At 42.1% G+C, this 15,702-nt stretch overlaps 1 protein-coding gene across 2 annotated transcripts in view; it reads right to left on the bottom strand.

Annotated features, from left to right (window-relative positions):
• Positions 1 to 6,918, bottom strand: part of HTR1E (5-hydroxytryptamine receptor 1E) — a 77,050-nt gene extending 70,132 nt beyond the window's left edge. For both annotated transcript variants that reach the window (XR_002126144.1, XM_019661689.1), the window contains exon 1: positions 6,510 to 6,918. The gene's annotated coding sequence lies outside the window, so the exon portion shown is untranslated. The remainder of the gene's footprint in view (positions 1 to 6,509) is intronic.
• Between the last annotated feature and the right edge of the window lie 8,784 nt (positions 6,919 to 15,702).

Here is a 15,702-nt window from a genome sequence, read left to right as displayed (position 1 = left end):
CACACACACACACACACACATACACACACACACACACACTGCCTTTATGATCATCTAAAAAGTTCCTTCTGAAGACAGTTGGCAGTATACCCTCTCTATCTTATGAGAAGTTCTGCATCAAGGGGCCATATATGTTTATGAGATTTCTTCCCGCCTACCCACATTGATTCAAGTGATTTATTTTATCATTGATTCAATTGATTTATTTTAAGTAAGTGCAGATCTCAAAGTTGGAAGGAGCCTGGAAAATTATCTAGTTTAATCCTCTGTGGTTGAAGTCCATATGAAAAAAAAAGTCCTGAGATAGACACAGAGACAAGCTTCCCAGGTCCTTCCTTCAAGAAAGGGCTTATAGCCCAGCTGCTGGGACTGGTTCAGGACAGCCTCAATTGTCAGCCCCTTCAGGGATGTCCTCAGTGGCAGAGAGCTGCCTTCTCAAGACTGTGCTCTTCTCAGGGGCAGCCCACAGTCAGTTCCTGATGCAGGAAGGGGTTGAAAAGCCTGACCCTTTTTGGCCTGGCTTGGGACAACTCTGATGGACCATTTTAGCTCAGACCCCCCATGAAGTTAGCTGAGGCTGTTGTTGGGCCCACTTTGTAGCTCAACTTCTCCCTCTGCCCAATTTGGCTTCCTTTCCTTCCTCCAGCCTGATTTCCAAGGGCATTCCCTTATATACATCCTGCCTAATAAATCCCATTGTAGAGTATGTTTCTCTTAGAGTATGGATAACCCAACCTGTGACATGCCCCCAAAGGCACTGCACTTCCCACTGATGCAGACGCCACACCTCATAGGCAGTCTAATTGCATTTTCAGATAGTGTCAGACAGTTCTTCCATGAAGGATTGGAGTCTGCTTCCCTACTCTTTTGTTAACCGGGTCTGTCTTCCTGAACCAACCAGAACAAGATGAGGTGGTCTACATTCTATTTCCTTTATTTCCATTCTCTTGCCCTGGATTCTGTCTTTGTAGTCTAAAAGATAAAACAAAGTTTTAGCTAATTCATCATCATCTCCTTTTCTTGTGATTGTGCTGTTGAAAGGAGACAAAAATTGAAGGGAAAAGCCAATAATTCATAGGTAAACAATTCAGGAAATATGCAGTAGTTCTTGTTCCTTTTAGGTGAGTACCCATTGCAAATAGGGGTGCAAGGGGTGCTATTGCAGGAGGAAGGGGCATGATGGGAGCCAGGGGGGAAACCAAGTGCTTTGTAGCAGAAGCACTGATTTGGAGTCTCCTTGGGCAATTCTTTGACTCTTCTGAGATCCAACAAATATGATCTTGACCATTTTCCTGTGTTCTCAGTCTTGGGGAAAGAAAATATTCCTCACCAGGTTTAGAAACCTGGGAATTGCCCTGCATTCCATACTTTCCTCCACTCCTGACATCCACTTAATCTCTGCATGTTATCATTTCCTTCTTCCTCTACAGCCTCAGTTCATCTTGTTTCCATCTCTCCATGTCTACTACCACTGCCTTGGTTTGGGCTGTCATTGTGGTAACTGCCTCCTGCACACATGTTCCCTTCCACCCCATATTGCAGCCAGGGTGAGCGCTGTATAACACCAAACTAACTATTTCGGTCAACAGCTTAAAATACTATAATGAAGCATTGTTTATGATAGCAAAAACCTGGAAATAACTCAAATACCTATCAGTATTAAAATGGATAATTAAACTGTGGCATATTTGTACCACACAATGCTATATTACAACAATAAATGAACAAGCTATGGTATAACCATCCACATGAATAAATCGCATGAATATGACATTGAGCCAAATCAGAAAAAAAATCATTCTGTACCATTTATGTGTATATAAAGCTGAAAATAATCTATGATGTTAGGATGCAGGTAGTGGTTATATTTAGGGAGGAGAGTGAAGTAATGCCTGGGTGGGGACAGGAAGGGAACTTGTATAGGGGTGATGTTCATTTCTTATTTTGGAGGTGGTTAGTTCTGTGGGTGTGTTCACCTTGAGAAAAGTTGCCGAGCTGAACACTTAATGATTTTCACACTTTCCTGTATGTACATTATTCTCAATCAATCCTATAATGATTTCCCCAGGCCTACAAGATAAAGTTTAAATTCATAGGACCCTCCCTATGACCAGCACACTTCTCAAACCTTCTCTCCAGCTATTTTCCCTGCGGGTGTTCACTTCACTCGCTCTGGATTTCTTGCAGCTCCCTGAAAAGGTCAGGTGGTTGGATGAAAAATACAGGTTTTTAATGAATGAATGAATTGTGGGGTTGATAATATGTACCCTGCAGTGCTTTTGTGAGGATTAAATCACAGAATATATGTGCAGTTCTTAGCACAATTCCTGAAGAATAGCAGATGCTCATCATGTGTTAGCTTTTTTTCCTTCTTTTCCCCTCCCCCCACTGCAGATAATTGGAATTCTGATATCTCTGAACATTATTATGGGATTGTAGCTGAAAACACTTTTTTTGGGAGGTATTACCTATCAATCTCACTATCCATTTGGTGGAGTTTACTCCCCAGAGACACTCTGGCTTGTCTTGAATTCTCTAGAATACAAATCTTGACACAGACTTCACTTTCCTGGGCAAACTGTCCCAAGAAAACCCATACTTTAATGTTGAAGTCAGATCCTTCTCAAACTCCTTGGAAATATTACCACATGCCCATTATCTGATAAAAGTATAAAGGACAGCTACAGCTAAGGAAAGATATTTCATGGGGCCTAGTTTTGCTTTATTTGGGTGTTTTAGGTAGATGGGATCATAGGAGCATATGAGAATTTAGAACTGCAAGGTGCTGCTGCTACTGGTTGCTAGTTTTCCAAATATTATCTTCTTGCTATAGAAATGCTTTCTTTTTGATGTCGGATTTCATACAGACATTCCATCAGGTCTGCACTGATAACCAGAATCTTGAGACGCTCATTCCTTTTACAACTTGTAGTGTACAATGGTCCAGATAGGGCTTTACAACTTCTTCTAAAGGATTTTGTCTTCCTGATCCCACAACCGCATGTGTTGAGAACTGATCAACAATGAGCCTATTACGATTGTGCTGCCGGCTATGTGTACTTTTCATTTTGCAAGTCTCAGGGGAACACGACCATGAAATAAAAGCACTGAACTCTATTAGGACAAGGACCACAGTAACCAAGTAACGCACAGTGGGTGAGAAAAAAACAAAACCAAAGAAAACAAACATGAAAAATAAAGTCAGGATTAAACTGTATTAGAATTCTCAAGGATTATGCCAATTTCTATAAATTCTGGTTCTTAGTTTCTTCATCCACAAAATGTAGGGAGCAATACCAAGTTATGAAAAGTAGATTGGATACTGATAGAAGACCTTTTATTCTCAGGAAGATGGACTTTGGTAAGTTGACTCACCTGGACCCCAAGCTTTTGGGGCCATGACACTTGTTCTAAAAAATGACTCAGGGAGGAGAAAACAAGGGAGAAGTCAGCCACTCTCAAGAAACGCTGCCCCATTTCCCACCTTTTCTCCTACCTGTCCACCCATCTGCTCCCTCTCTCATTTAGCATACTCATCTTCAGTGTTGCCCTGAAGTTCATGTCCACTTAATTTCACGTGTATAAAAATGTGGGAGATGGAGAAGAAGAGAGCCAAAAACATGAGATGCTTGGTTTACCTCTGCCCTGAGATGGCCTTTAAAACATATGGTATGAGCAATCAAGCCCCATTTGGTTGAAATTCACCTCTTGAGCAGCCTCAAGTTTATTTTCTCATGTAAATAAACCTACAGAAATAGAGGGAAGGCCTCCCTATATTGAAGTATTAGATTTAAATCTTTTACTTTTAAAGGGTAGCATAGAAGGTAAAATTCCAAGAAGAACCACAGAAACATACAAAAATGACCTGTGTGTAAAGCTGAGGTGTAGGGAATAGGAAGTTTGAGTAATGAGAAGAGGCCTAACGGGTCAGGGCCTGAGGCTTTCTGAAAAGGGAACTATTGGTCGTCGGGAAAATCGTGACACATTTTTGCACTGAAAAACAGAAAAATACGTCATGACTTTCCCGACGACCCAATACTTTCCATGTGACAACTTGGGAATTTGGTGGTGGTAGTGGTGAGGGGGGAATGTATACGGTGATTGAGTCAGGTAGGAAGACTCGAGTTGCTGCTAGTGAGATATCTCACTTTATTTTCCATATTATAATAATCTCATCAAACAGCAGCAAATGGGAACATATTGCAGTGTCACCTGGGGTAGAGATGTGTCCTGGATTTTGTCTCTTCCTAAATACCATCTCTGAGAAATCCTAACTTGGTTATTTTCTCCCAAAGATAGAAATTTATTTACATGATTAATGCTGACTGGGCATCACGAAGAAGAGATGGGGAGCAAATGTTTAGAATAGAACATTTGGCTAAAACAGGTGACATTAGGGTGAGCTGCAAGGGAGGCTGTGACTCATGTCTCAACACGTGCCCAAGGAATGGTGTGTCCAGGAGGATCCCAGGGAGCACTCAGTCTAGGAATATGCCCTGAGTAAAGTTGCCATGGGCAGGAGAAGAGAAAAGAATGGAAACTTGAGTTTACTATGTTTGTGATGTTGATTTCTGTGGAATTTTAAGTTTGCTAGCTGGTGGATAGAAATTGTTGATCTGAATACTTTTTAATATAAAAATAATCAATGAAGTGTTCATCCCTGGAAATCTTCAAGAAAGGGGCAAATGATCACCTAAAGGAATATTTAGCCATGCACATACCTGACTCTGAGGATCAGAATCTTAACTATATCATTTTTTGAGCCCCTCTCCAGCTCTATCATTACAAGTCTCAATTTATAGAGATATGTAGCAATCCTTGTGTTTCAACAGCCCATATCAGGTGATGATGATATAATCACGAAGTTCTATCAACAATGATGAATCAGGATTTGAATGAGTTTCTCTATATAGCTCTCCGGTGATGAAATATCTGGGCAGAAGCACTTCTCCCACCTCTAGGCAGCAAAATGGTTAGCTGTGGAGGTGCTATGCAATTTCAGAAATAAGCAACATACTTTGCTTTAAACCTGCTACAGAAATTGGACTGAGTCCCACCTTGGAGGCCTGCTTAATTTTCAGAGTTCTGGGGTCTGGGGGCTAAAGTTCTGAAGGGAGGAAAAAAGCAGGCGGGCATATGCATATTTCTGAAATTGCTAAGTGGGCCTGAAATGCCTCCTCTCATTTATTTGTTAAAGACAAGGTCATCTCACTTAATTCAGCAGGAATACGAGTTCACCAGCAAGAGAAGAAAGGCTGGCTATAATCTCCTCTTTGCATTTGAAATATGTATTTCAAAGGGATTTCAAATATGCTCCCCATGGAAGAGGCTGCATAGGGAGCCAGACCTAGGTTCCTACTTCCTGCCCCATGAACAGGATTGTCAGAAGAGCCCCAAATGCACAAGTCCACCCTGGGGTTAAGAACATGCACATTTATGTCCAAATGTGTAACTATGGAAAATACATATTCTGAACCAATGTCAAGTCCAGACCAGAGCATATACTGTTTAGAGCTGGGGGTAAAAGCAGAATGTATAGGAGAACCCTGAACTATTGGGGAAAACAGCCTTCTCCAAACCATGTTTCCATCCATTATCCCGCCCTGGATTCTGAGAGATTTGGTGCAGGAGGCAGAGAAAGACAGCGAGGAAGGTCAGGAAGAAGCTCCCTGGGATGCTGACGCCCTCGGCCTCATCATTCTAACCCAAGGACAAGCAGGGCTGGGTTGAATACAAGGTCTTGTCCAAAACTGGACGCAGGCCGGCACATAAAGTATATATATTTTAGCAAGGCAAAACCACGTATGATTCTGTGATAGGAGCAGGAACCACTTGCATTTAGCCTCAATCCCCCTTCATTTTTACTACGTAGGGGGCCAGTCTCTCACCTTGCAGTATTGGGTAGAAATAGCTTAAGACTAAACTTCCCGTCTTAACTTGCACTGCCAAGCTTTATTTTGTAATTTAACAAAAAGAGTAAGCCCTCCTGGGTATTTTCTTTATCAGGACTAAGCACATCATTATTTTGTGAAGGCTGGAGCAACCATGCTGCCCTCTCTAATCAAAGGGTTTTCAATCAGCCTTGGCTTTGAAATCGCCTCACCTGTACTCCAGCAGTCTCTGGAGCACACCCCTCTCCGCGTGATTTCCACCTAAGTTTTTCCTCCTAGAACCCCTTCCACATTTTTAAAATCTGTAAGCCGTCTCAAATCCTTTCACAAGGAAGCAGGATAAAATTCGTAAACCACAGTTATACACCATGTCGACACTCAGTTTCACACATTTGGGGGGCGGGGGGATTGTTTGACCGAGAAATGCATTCCTTATTAAGAGGTCCAGGGGGCAGGCACAGTACCCAGGGGACCCCCTTAGTCCCCCGCCTCCTGCCCCAACCCCCGCCGCCTCAGAGGTAGCAAAAATCCCCCCAAGGCAGAGCTTGAGCCCCTGGCCTGGGGTGGGGGTGAACAGGGAAGTTGCGGCCGCCCCCCTGAGAGGAGTGTGCCCCTCACCTTGTGGACGGTGCGTGCAGCCGCGTCGCACTCGGCGAACTGGTGCGTCCTGCTGGCTCCAGAAGTCTGACTCCTAACCCGCTCCTTTCTCTCCCGAGCTTTATCAAAGCACCGCTTCTTGCAGTACCTGCCTCTGGGGTACGCTGAGTCCCAGGGCGCTGTTCCCTCGAGCGTCCCTTGCCCGCAACGGTGCCTCCGGGCTGCAGCGAGACGGAGCTGGGAGCGCGGCGCGCTGGGCGGCAGGCGCTGCGCTTCGCTAAGTCTGGGCGCCCCGGCTGGAAGAGGCGGCGAGAGCGGAGAAGGGGAGGAGGTGCAGGCGCAGGGGCCAGTCTATTAAATCAACCGGCAGGTTGCAGCCACTCAGGACACCACTGAACCGAAAAGAGGGTGGGTGGAATGAAAACGTGAGCCGGGGTGCAATGCGGGCGGCGGTGGTGGAAGAGAACTGGGGGGATGCGGGGGGGTCGGAGCTCCAAGGAGCTTCAGGTCTAGCCTAGGTTGTAAAAGAGCAATTCTGGAGCCGAATGAGCCCTCAGGGCTCTCGGCTGCAAACACTAGAGGGCAGCGCTGTCCACACTATAAACCCGGCCTTCGGGGTTGGAGACACGGACAAGGTTTCCACTTCCTCAGCCCTCTGTTGGCGGCGGCCGAGGCGGAGAAGGGGCCATTTGGTGCAAGGAGAGGCAGACCCCATTTCCCCATTTCCCCCTTGTGCGGCCAGCCTGGGCTGGGGAGAGAAGGAAGAGCTGGTAGGTTTGAACTTGGTCTCTGCGGGCTCCTGCACGCAAACCCTTTGGAGGTGAATTACTCAGCGTTCCTCAAGGGAAAAATTACAGTCAGCCTGCAAGGATGCCTTAACGAGAGGGATAGGAAAAGGATGTGAGAAAGAAGTGGAGGAAAATTGGGGTGGGGGAAAGTAAAAGGGCGCAGAGAGGTGGGGAAAGCCGAGAACAGAGAAAGGGGTGGGGTGGGGAGATTAGAGCTGATATTTCAGGTTGGTTGAAGGCTTCGTGCTCTTCCTAGTGGTCCAGGGGTATCCACTGCTGCAAGGCCAGAGAAGGTAACTCGGGAGGGACCTTATAGCATCCTGGCACTGCTGGAGGAAGCTTCCTGAAGGCTAATAGGTTACTTCCTGTCAGGAACTTGGGCAGCTCTGAAACCCTGCAGCTTTACATAAATTGATTCCCTAATATTTGGGGGGAAAACTCAGATTATTTGAACTCTTAGTACAGCTCAGGCAGATGGAAGAGGAGAGATGGGGAGCTGTTAAATGAAATAGAAAACCTTATGCAGAGAATATGATCTGTAGACAGCCTGATACAATTTTCAAGGTGAAAGAACCTCAGAACCTCTATAGACAACTCATGTTGTTCCCCCAAATACTTGCCTCACACTTGTCTTCCTTGTGTGTAGCCTTATGGCTGAATTGGAAAGGCTTTTTTTTTCGTTTTCTTTCTTTCTTTCTTTTCTTTTCTTTTTTTTTTTTTGTCTGTAGCTTGGCAATTATAAAACAAATCGAATCCTTCTTCAATTCAGAAGGCAAGCACGCGTGCCTTTTTTCCTGCCTTCTGGAATGCCTCAGGATCAGCAGGGGCTGGGTGACAGTGTGAAAGGGAATTTCGCTGAACAAGAGAAAGAAAGGCTGGTAAACTATAGTCATGAATTGTGATTTATTTCTGTTCATCCTATTATACTAACAGAAAAGGCGTAAGTGGACTAAAATCTAACAGAGTGATGGGATGGAAGAAGGATAGTTCTTCCAAGTCATCATTTGAAATGTGTTTGATGATAGAGGCGTTACATAAAAATATGTGGAACAAGAATCATTCCTCATGTTATAAAAGAACCTCAAAGTTTTTTAGACATCTCAGGAATAAGTAAGGACATGGTCCTACTCTGGCAACTCTGGAGTCCTTCCAAAAGATGAAGGAAATTTGTGTTCATTATGTTCTTTTTTAAAGGAAATTAGCTTGCTTATTCTTTGCTTATTGCAGTGTAAGCAGCTATCGAAATATATATTAGATTTGGAAACTCTCCTGCACATAGCTCAGAATACCCCAGCTTTGGCAGATTTCAGCTTCATGAGGTTCATGGTATTCTCAAGCTATTAATTAACTTCTGGGATATATTTTACCAGTGTTAATGAAAGTCAACATTTGCTTAATTAGTAGCTGATAATTCAATTTGTGGATTGTTCATTTGCATTTCCATGGGGTTCTATGAGTGCTTTAAGACTGTAGGTATATGTAAATCACATGCCGCTTTCATAATGAAGAATTCTTTGTCAGTTAAAAAAAATCTATTAGGATTGACTAGAGCCCTGGGCACAAGGCATAACAAATTCATCAAACTGCAGTGAGAACTCAAAAGTAATTATGGAGGAATTAATTGATCAAATTCATTCATTCATTCATCCATCCCTTTCTTCCTCTTTTTCTCCCTCCCTCCCTTCGTTTCCTTCCTTCCTTCCTTCCTTCAAATAATGTTGGTTAACACCCACCCTATATCAGGCATGAGATAGCTCTAGGAATACAATAAAGAAGATACAGTTTCTTTTCTGACAGATCCTAGAATCTAGTGGAAACATCGATTCACAAACTAGTAAATCCAATCCAGAGTAACAGTTGGGAGAATGGGTAAATACAAGGAGGGCAATCTAATCCAGCCTCAGGATCAGGGAATAAGAGCTGGAGGCGGGGGCAGTGGTTGTGTGTGTATAGGAGGAGGGGTTGTTTGTAGTGGGAGTTGGGGGGGGAATGATGAACAATGGCTTATCTCCCTCCCCATGGCACATCCTTATCCCCTTTATTAGTTTTCCACTTGGAAGCTGGGACCTCCTTTTAATATATGAGGAAACAAGCAGCACATGCTGCGTTTTCCTGCTAAGAGTTAGAAGCTTCTTAAAGTAGGGACTGTGTATGATTTGTTCATCTCACAGTACATAGAAAAGTCAAGACCCTAGTGGACGTTTGTCTATGATTTCCCACTTCCACTTCCTGTAGAAGTGGGAATAAAATGGGAAGTTGTGGTAGGGGGGAGCTCACACCATCCTATTTGCTGTCTATGTGTTTTACCCCACCAAATAATCCCAATAACCCTATGACATAGTTTTTATGTCTTTTATTGTCGCTTTCAAAGAATGAGCTTCAAACTGCATTCTGTATCTGTGGCCAGAGGGAAAGTCCAAAATATCTATAGGTAGCTTTCTGCACTACTCAGTTTTCAGTAAGTTATGCTATAGTAACAAAGTACAACCCCCAAATTTCAGTGGCTTACCACAGCAAAGGTTTCTATCTTGCTCACAGTACATACCGTGTTTCCCTGAAAATAAGACCGGGACTTATATGAATTTTTGCTCCAACAATCTACATTTATTCATTTATTCATGTACAGAAATCTACATTTTTCAAACAGTCATGTCTGGTTGATGATCTTAACTGGGGCTTATGTTTGGGGTAGGGCTTATATTGCAAGCATCCTGAAAAATCATGCTAGGGTTTATTTTCCTGTTAGGCCTTACTTTCAGGGAAATGCAGTATCAGCTATGGATTGGCTGCAGGTCTGGGCTCTGTAGAGATGGGCCTGGGAGTGATAACATATTGTGAACAAGTTATTCAATTCATAACAGTGTCAGCAAAGCTTTTGAAAGAGGGCATTTTCTCTTGAAAATATTGTTTACTCTATTAGCTAATGATGTTCACTAATGTCAGGAGATGGGGAGCAAAATAGTGACTCTAGGTTGATTAACTTAATTGATCAGAACATGTCATCAGGGTGCAAACATTACAGGAACAGTTGGCCTTGTGGTAAGAAAAAGCTCCATTCTCTGGCCACAAACTGGAGATTTATCTGTGTTGGCACATGCTAGCATTTGTTCCCATAAGAAAATAAGTAATACAGACGAGGTGGATTAGGAGAAGACTAACATGGAACAAAACTTCAAGCTCTAGTATGGACAGTGGACCGTGATCAACACACTTCTTCATCGAAAATAATTGTGAGTAGCAGTGAAGAGTAGACATAGTTGACACTTTTTCAATAAACATTTCTTGAACGCCTCCAACTTGTAAGCTTGAAACATCTATATCTAGTCCCTGCCTGCAAGGAGCTCAAAATCAAGGTGTGTGAAGGCACGTTCATGGATTACTACATGAAAATGCTGAAGGAGCAGAAACGCCTATGTGGAGGAACTGGGGCTAAACTGGATTTGGCAAGATGACTAGGCTCTCCCGGGGTAGGGCTAATCTTTCTGCCTCAGTGCCTGTCTTCCTGCCCCTGAAAAAGGAGGCACTCAGGGTAAATACTTTGCCTACAGACATACAGGTGGTATGTGGCTGAGGTGAGGTTTGAACCCATGACTGGCTCTAAAGCCTGTTCTTGTCTATTCCACTGCAATATGTTCCAGAGATGGGCTGATAGGGCTGCAAGAAAAGCTTGGTTATGGGAATGAGGGGGCTGTGGGACTCAGGTTCACCAAAGCAGGGGATTCCTGTGGGAGTAGTTTGTAGTAAGGGTGTGGGATAGGGCGAGGTGGGCCAATCACAGGGTCTCTTCAACTGTGTTTATTATTTTTTATTAGTAATATTATTAATTTGTGTAGAGATTTACAACCTTTAACATTCTTTCACTGTCTTCACAAAACCCAGTAAGTTGAAATCATTAAAAAAAACAAAAACCAACACATGGTTTACAACATAACATATTAGGCGATGATAACACCTTAACTTTATTTATTTACTTATTTATTTTAATAGCTTTATTGAGGTACAATTTATATAACATAATATTCACCCATTGTGAATGTAGAGTTCCATGGTTTTATTAAATGACAGAGTGGTGCAGCCATCACCCCAATGCAATTGTAGAATTTTTAATTTTCCTGAAAAGTCTCTCATGTCTGTTTGTAGTCAATTCCCTGCTCCCGGCCCCCTGTCCTAGGCAAACACTGATCTGCTTTCTGACTCTCTAAATTTGCAGGCCAGTGTATATATAAATGTGCAATATGTTGTGTCTGGCTTCTTTGACTTAGCAAAATGTCTTTGAGTTCATCCATATGTGGCATGTACCATTAGTCCCTTCCTTTCAATCACTGTATTGTTTTCCATTGTATGGCTATGGCACATTTTTACAAACCCAGTCAATTTGTGTAATTCTTTAATTTTAAATTTCACTTTTAAATTTACAAACCACTTTACCTTAATTGACCCTCATGACCATGGGAAGGGGTCCAAGTGTGTTGTTATTCTCATTTAGTCATGACAATAGGGATGGTAGTAGTAACTGACATTTACTGAGCTTTACTATTTGCAGTACTGCTCTAAACATGCTATGTGTATTACGTCATTTAATCTTTGCAACAGCCTTATGGGGAAACTACTATTATTATCTTCATCTTTTAGATGGGTAGACTGGTTCAAAGAGGTTAACTAACATTCCAAAATCTTTGTAGCCAGTAGGTGGCAAAAATGGGGTTTAAAACCAAGTAACCTGGCACCAGTAGTGAGGCCTAGAGAAGTTAAAAGGTGACTTGATTTATTCAAGGCCACTGCTAGTAAATGGAGATGTTTCTCTCTCTTTCTCAATATAGATATATTTGATATAAATTCATTTATCTGATTCCAGAGAATTTTAGAAAACTTAGGCACCTTAGACATTAACATATAGTATACTTCTTTGTTTTGTATAGATGAGGATACAGGCTGAGAAGAGAAAGAGGTGTCTGACCTTTTCCAAAGTCACACATCTGGTCAGAGGCAGAGCCTGGATTAGATCCCAGGTCTCCTGACTTCAATGTTGGTACTTTTGACATTAGCTTCCTTCTTAAAGATTGACTGATGTGGTAGGAGACAGAAAAAAAGTGAGCTTATATTGAGGAGGATGCTGAAACAGGAAGTAAAAGCATAGAGGAGATATCATTGCTTGTCTTTGTGTTCGAGGCCCAATGAATGCATGTCTGACAGGGCCCCAAACCTACTTCAGTTCCAGTGAATTGTTGAATTCACAGGAAACTGAGCCAGCATGAGAATTCCAAGTGTGCCATGTCTATACAGAGGGAGTTAGCCACAATCCTTTCAGAAAGGGTTGGCATTAAATATAGGTTTTTTAAATTTAGCTACATCAGGCTCTGGAAATTTATTAACAAGTACTTCTCAAAATGAGTCCTTGGAAGGAAAATAGATCTGGTTTTCTATGAGAGCCTCTCTCAACTTCTCAGCTCTAGGAAATGTCAAATATGATTGCAGTGCTGAGACAAAGGCCGCAGAGCTGACTCTCCAGGCACCAGGCTCTCCTTCATCATCGCTTCATCGGATTCTTTGCTTTATATCCCAGGCTCCAGAGGCACACATTCAAGGTTTGGCATTTACCTCCTATACTCTTTTCTTACCAAGAACAGGCCTATCCAGAGATTTGAGTTATTCACAAAAACTTTTTTTTCCTGTTAACCTTGCAGGGAAATGTCTGTAGTATTTCATGGAGGAGGTAGCATTTAAGATGGTTTGGAAGAAGGGATGAATATGATTGGACAAGTTTTAGAGAAGTCATATTCCAAGCAGAGGGGCAATTTACAATAGAAAGTGTGTGAAATTCATTTGTGTCATGGGACAAAATGTTCAGAGAATAAAATAATTTAATGTGGCTGGCCCTGGGCTATGTGTTTATGGGTCAGGACTTGGGTCAGGCTGTGGAAGTGAAGCTTCAAAGGAGGAAAACCCCTGCCAGAAGCTGTAAGGAATATGGAGGACCTTAGTCAGGATTAGATCATCAAAGGTCAAGACTGTAAGCAATGAAAACCAGAGCTATTGCAATAATTATGTGTGAAATTATAAGAATTGGAAATAAAGCAGAGGTTGTAGATAGATATAGAGGTAAGAAAGTATTTAAGAAAGATTTAAAAAGGCAAAATCAATAGGATTTGGTGACCAACTAGAGAGGAGGGGCAGGAGGAAAAAGGAATGTTGGAATTTTCACTTCTTTCTAGGCTGGGAGACAAAAAGTATGGTTTTAAAAGGCAAAGGTAAATAGAAAGTAAACAGACTAATCCAGAAGACTATTTTGAATCCAAGTACCTGGAGATCTGTAACAGACCTGGTGAGCAGACAGTATTGATTCTGTGTCATCCTGAGGTTTTTTTATCCTGCTCTTGTGCAGTTCACCTGATTATTGGACCACAGAGTGGCGAGTTTCTTGTTCTTCATCAGAAAATTTCTACATACTGATTCCAATCCAATACTCTGATTAATTCAAACTCATTTTACTGGTAAGAAAAGGAGTGGGCAGGGTATAGACAAATTTAGAGGAGGAGGGGATTCCATTCATTTTTTCTATTATTTCTGAGAAGGTGCAATGGTGTCTAAACTTGGCTGTCCATCAGAAACATCTGGAGAAGGTGAAAACACCAACAACACAACCCAGACCCCGCCCTAGACCTAGTAAATCAGAATCTGTAAGGCTGCAGCCCAGAAATCTGTGTTTTTCAAAGTCTTTCCCAAATTATTCCTTAATGTGTTAAAAAGAAAACCATAATATTGCTGAGGACAAAATATTGATCCCCCAGCCTAGGTGGCACCTGAAGCAAGAGACTGCTGACTGGCTGCTGCTACTGCAGGCTCCTGATGCAGCTCTCCTGCCATTGTTATAATACTACGTTATTGCATTCATTTCCTAGAGCACTATAACAAAGTACCACAAACTCAACTTGAAACAACAGAAATGTATTCCCTCAGAGTTCTTGAGGCTAGAAGTTCAAAATCAAGGTGTTGGCAGAGTGATGCTCCATCTGAGATTTGAGTAGACTCCTTCTTTGTCTCTGCCTAGCTTCTGGTGGTAGCTGGCATTTCTTAGCTAGCAGCCACATCGTTCCAATCTCTGCCTCCACTGCTACATGGCTGCCTCCCTGTGTCTCTATCTTCACATGGCATTTCCCTCTTATAAGAACACCAGTCATATAGGGTTAGGGCCCAATCTAATAACCTCATCTTAACTGTATTATATCTGCAAAGATCCTATTTCTGTTTGTTTGGGTTTTTTTGCTTTGTTATTTTTTTTTGTTTGTTTTTTTAGCTGAGCCATCCTGCTACCTGTTGGCAGCTCAGCGGCTGCTCAGCTCGGGCTGGACTCGAACCGCTGTTGCTCAGAGCTCAAACTCTTGAGCAAGCTCTTAACCAACTGAGCCACTCTGCCGGCCCTAAAGATCCTATTTCTGAATGAGCTCACTTTCACAGGTACAAGAGACTTCAACTCATTTTTCTGGGGATACAATTCAACCCATTATACCTGGTAACCCAGTAAGAACTCCTGGGTTTCGGCACCAGATAGTCGTCTTTGTCTCCACATTAATACTGTATGCTAACCTAATGAGGAGACTGTTCTGTGATTTAGAGAACATTATTCATTTAAAAAAAGCTTTAAACTAAAAAGAAAATGCCCAGTTAATTTCTTCTTGATGGCTATGCATTCCTTTTAAGAGTAGAAAGTATTATTTTGTGGAGGAAAAAAGATAATCGGAACTCTCACTTTCTTTATGAGCTTAGATCAAGCTGGTCAAATGCCTGAGTTCAGAAGGGATTTTATGTGTCTATGGGAACACAAACTCTGGAATTATGGAGTTAAAATTTTCATTCTCAGTATAACCATAAACATTGATCTTGATAGTATGTACCCCTGAAAACAGGTTTCTTCCTTATTTTTAAGCTTTTATCTAGTCTCTGTGGTGTGCAAGTGTTCCAACAGAACAAATAAGATGCTATCCACCTTCAAATGACATTCAGCGTTGCTTTCACTTTAGAGGTAGAAAAGCACCAACAAAAACTATATTTGCCGTTAGCAAAACATAACTTAAAAGGGTGTACTGTACCAAATAGGACAGAGGTGAGAGAGAGAGAGAGAGAGACACTAATAAATAGTAATATTCCTGTTGTAGTCATGTTCAGATAAGTTAATTCTGTTGCTTAGAGAGGCACTGATAATATTCGTGTTTGTTTTTGTTTAATTATTTTTAATACTCTCTTTACAGTTGAATCCATCTTTGCTTCTAGTCCCTTTTTAAAGCCAAGCCTAATGTTCTCTCTCTGTGACCCAGCTTCATGAACGGGTAGATCAAATTTGTAATCTGGAGCCGATAGTTCAGAGGCTGAGATGACTACACCGATGTGTGTATAATGGTTCACTAAATCATTATAGCACTAAAGATTAC

The sequence above is a fragment of the Hipposideros armiger genome, unplaced genomic scaffold (genome assembly GCF_001890085.2).
Source record: "Hipposideros armiger isolate ML-2016 unplaced genomic scaffold, ASM189008v1 scaffold_358, whole genome shotgun sequence".
NCBI lineage: Eukaryota > Metazoa > Chordata > Mammalia > Chiroptera > Hipposideridae > Hipposideros > Hipposideros armiger.
This window is presented reverse-complemented; position numbering and strand designations above follow the sequence as displayed.